General features: G+C 40.1%; 1 protein-coding gene across 2 annotated transcripts in view; it reads right to left on the bottom strand.

The window, feature by feature from the left end:
* Positions 1 to 4,472, bottom strand: part of LOC106873770 (E3 ubiquitin-protein ligase RNF19B) — a 57,903-nt gene that overhangs the window by 36,817 nt on the left and 16,614 nt on the right. The window contains exon 2 of one of the 2 annotated variants that reach the window (XM_014921274.2): positions 2,671 to 2,752. The exons of the other annotated variant lie outside the window; for it this stretch is intronic. The gene's annotated coding sequence lies outside the window, so the exon portion shown is untranslated. The remainder of the gene's footprint in view (positions 1 to 2,670; positions 2,753 to 4,472) is intronic. 2 annotated transcript variants of the gene reach the window in all.

Here is a 4,472-nt window from a genome sequence, read left to right as displayed (position 1 = left end):
ACATGAAGGTGTGAGGGCAATGTTTCATGTGGAGAAAGGGCACATGAGTGAAAGGGAGGGAAATGCATGAGAGAGAGAGAGAGAGAGAGAGAGAGAGTGAAGTACATACAACCAAGGACAGGTATGTGTGTAAGACAGGGCAAGCATGCACAAGAGCGGAGGTAATGCACACATACACACAGCCATGAAGGCATGGCTACGTGGTAAGAAGCTTGCTTCTCAACCACATGGTTCTGGGTTCAGTCCCATAGCAAGTCTCTACTATAGTCCCAGGCCAAACAAACCCCTGCAAGTGGATTTGGTAGATGGAAATTGAAAGAGGTCCAATGTGTACTTCAATTTTTTAAGACAATATGGTAGAGTGTGATTTGTAAGAGATTTGGTCTCTATTTTCAGCAAGTCAAGCAACTCGGTAGAGTCTCCCACGTTAGATTCACAAAAATTAGAGGATAGTTTGTTTTTTTTTGTTACAATAAGCAACTGCAAAGTTTAAAACCAGGCAAATGTCAGCCTTTTCACCAACTCACTGCATCGTGCCCAAGGACAGAGAAACGACAGAACTTCCATGTGGTGTTTGACATGTTTACATTAACAGATGGAATCAGTTAAGAAACAGCAGAAATCCTGCAATCGGTAGGCGAGGAGGAAAGGAGGGGGGGGTGATATAACAAACAATTCTTATGAACAGATGGTGATGATGATGATGGTGGTGGTAGTGGTGACAATGGTGGTGATAACGATAGCAGAGATAACGATGCCCCGGCAGCAATGGCAGGAACGGTAGTGGCAGCGGCAATGATGGCAATAGTGGCGGCGATGATGGTGGCGGTGGTGGTGGTGGTGGTGGTGGCAATAAGATGATGCTGAAGATGATGACGGCAATGATGACAGGGAGAACGAGGTAAAAATGAAGTCAGACAATGGAAAAACATGGAAAAATAAATAACGAAACAAATAAACATTACATAAAATGCTATTTAAACAAACAAACAAACAAAAAAAAGGAGAGAAAAAAAAACAAAAAGAAAACCATTTTTGCTGCCATTTGCTGCCACTAAGAATTATGTTGTTTGTCATGGTGCCAGAGTTGAAGAAATTGCTCTAGAAATTTTGGATTCAGAGACAATATCAATGTTATTCCGTGAATATAAGAATAATATTATTGAACAGACTTCTGATTAAATGCATTCCAGATGTGACTATCTAGTCTGCGCAGACAGTGCACTTATGTGTCTTTTCTTTCTTTCAGTAGGACTGAGGTGTGTGATCTGATAGATTTGGCAACTATTTCTAGGGCCCCTAATTCTCACAGAGAACCTTTTTATTTGTCAGAATGACGGTGCTGTGATTGTTCAAGAACTTTACATTTATGGCACAGGAATGGCTGTGTGCAGGCATGGACATGGTTGTGTGGAAAAATTTCGCTTGTAGGTTCAGTCCCACTGCATGGCACCCTATACAAGTGTTGACCAAAGCCTTGTGAATGGATCTGCTAGACAGAAACTGAAAGAAGCCCTATTGTGTTTATGTATGAACATAATCGCAGGCATGGCTGTATGGTAAGAAGCTTGCTTCCCAACCACATGGTTCTGGGTTCAGTTCCACTGCATGGCACCTTGGGCAAGTGTCTTGTACAATAGCCTCAGGCTGACCAAAGCCTTGTGAGTGAATTTGGTAAGTGGATTTGGTAGACGGAAATTGAAAGAAGCCTATTGTGCTTATGTGTGAAATGAAGAGTTTTGCTCAAGAACACAATGTGCCACCCAGTCAGGGAATCAAACCCACGATCTAATGATCACGAGTGCAACAGCCTAACCACTGTGTGTGTGTGTGTGTCTTATCACTACTTGACAACCAGTGTTGGTGTGTTTACATCCTCTCAACTTAGCAGTTCAGTAAAAGAGACTGACAGAATAAGTACCAGGCTTTAAAAAAATGCAAGTATAGAGTCAACTTGTTCAGCGATGAAAAACAGAAAAACAAAAATAGGAAAAAACCCCTTCAAAGTGGTGCCCCAGTATGGCCACAGTCCAATGAATGGAACAAGTAAAAAATAAAAACAAATGAGACTTACACAAAGGGAAAGGTTACCTGAAAAGGTAAGGGACTGAGCCCTCATCCATTTAAAACTGGTGGCACTTCAATTCAGTGCTCCTTAGGGTTTACCACAGCAACCCCACCTAAACATCAGTTTAACTCAATCCCTTACCACAAACATCAATTCATATTCAACCACACAAACACAGCTGCCAAGACAGGATAATGTTAAAACAAGACAAACAGCCACTACATGGTCACTCAACTTGCTAGAGATAGCAGTCAAATCTTCCTGAAACCACACACTACCACTACTAAATATGGAAAGAACACACTAAATAATGTAGCCAGCCATACATGGCAATAAATAGATAGGAGAGCCACAACTGGATTGCCTTTAATTAATTATGACCCTGCTCAATCAGGACTGACCGACTCGGTGTTAAACAACAGCAAAATCAAGAATCACAACTCCATGGAGAACAGCTAGGGAGCCATTTGATCTGCTAAAAACAGCCAAACCTCTCACAAATTCCATGCTGACAGGGCTGTGCCTTCAAGGTTTACCTGGAGCTACCCAACAAATAAAAACATGCAGGTTATTAAGGTAAGAGAGAATAGTTTTGAACTTACAATGTTATCTAGTGTGACAGCGTAACAAAGCTACTTAGCGCCATGTTCAACATGGATGATCACCATTGCGAAAAATATATAACTGGAAGAAAAAATAAATAAAATGTCAGTTTATATACACACCTCTCTGTCTCTCTACACACACCTCTCTGTCTCTCTACACACACAAACAATATAGATATATATCTTTTTACATCCGCTTTCTATGCTGACACGAACTGGACAGACTACATATATTCACACACACACAAACATAGAATCATCAAAGATCTGGTTTCAATGCCACACTTCAACGAGTCAAAAAGATTACATCATGCTCTCACACCTGGTTTAATTTGTTATTTCAGTTTTGTAATTTCTTTTTTATAAGAAAATCCCAAACAAGATGAGAGGCCACTTAGAGTATGACACTACAAAGGAGAAATCAGAATGAAAGGAATGGCTTGAAAAAGAGCTCGGGTCTTAAGAAGGAAGAAAACAATGAGATGAAAGAGAGTTCCAAAGTATGGTAGCTTGAGGGAAAAAGCTACGACAGTTGAAAGATTTCCTTATTCATGGAAGTACAACAGCATTCGGATGAAAATGTTCTGAGTTTCAAATCGGGGAAGATGGCAGAAAGGGATTTGAAACTATGAGGGAAAGTTCATCAGAGCATTTCCTGTGGTAGTTACAACAGAATAGACTAAGACTAAGACTAGTCACAGTGCTGTGACAAGGGTTGCAGAGTTGAAGCAAGAGAGGGACCCATCAAATCAGAGACTCACTTCTGAACCTGATCAAGAAGATAACTATAGACTACATAACTATATACCACAGAAAAGCACCCATGTGGCGCCGCATAGAAACATCCATGTGGAACCATATAGAAGTGTCCATGTGGAACCATGTGGAACCATGTAGAAGCACCCAGCACATACTGTAAAGTGATTGGCATTAGGAAGGGCCTCCAGCCGTAGAAACACATGCCAAATCAGAGTAGAGTCTGGCGCAGCCCCTCAACTTGCCAGCCCAGGTCAAACCATCCAACCCTTGCCAGCATGGACAACAGACATTATGATGATGATGATGATGATATACACACATCTACATGTACATATATAACTATCTATGTGCATATGTGTATGACTGTAAACATATCGTTGCTTTAACATCTACTCTTCCATACTTGCCGGAGTCAGAATTTTATCTAAGCTGGATACCCTTCCTGTCCCCAACCCTCACCTGTTTCCAAGGTCATTCCACTCTGGCTGGACAGGTTTTCATGGAAGATTGAAAACGAAGGACACTGCTTGTATGACAGTGATACTCGTTTACAACAAACACACGCTGTTAAGACAAGGAGACACCAACACACACAGGGCTTCTTTCAGTTTTTCTTTTACCAAAGACATTGTTCAACCCAAGACTATGAACAGAAAATACCCAAACTGCCATGCAGTGTGGTTGAACCCAGAGCCATATATCTCTGAAGCAAAACTTCTTACCCACACAACCATGCTTGCACATACACCATTTTTCCTAAGCTATGTCTACACACACACAGCTATATCTACATTATAACTATCTCTCATATATAATTTATTTTTCCCTAACTAGATCAACATCTACACACACACACACACGTGCAATGTAGTTACAGCTATACTTAAATTATATATAATTATCTACATATATCTACAAATTACATTCCTATCTATTATATCTCTCTATCAATCTATCTTATATCTATCTATCTACCTATCTCACATCTATATCTATCTATCTATATATATATATATATATATATATATATATATATATAT

This window comes from Octopus bimaculoides, chromosome 24 (genome assembly GCF_001194135.2).
Source record: "Octopus bimaculoides isolate UCB-OBI-ISO-001 chromosome 24, ASM119413v2, whole genome shotgun sequence".
In the NCBI taxonomy this organism is placed as follows: Eukaryota; Metazoa; Mollusca; class Cephalopoda; order Octopoda; family Octopodidae; genus Octopus; species Octopus bimaculoides.
This window is presented reverse-complemented; position numbering and strand designations above follow the sequence as displayed.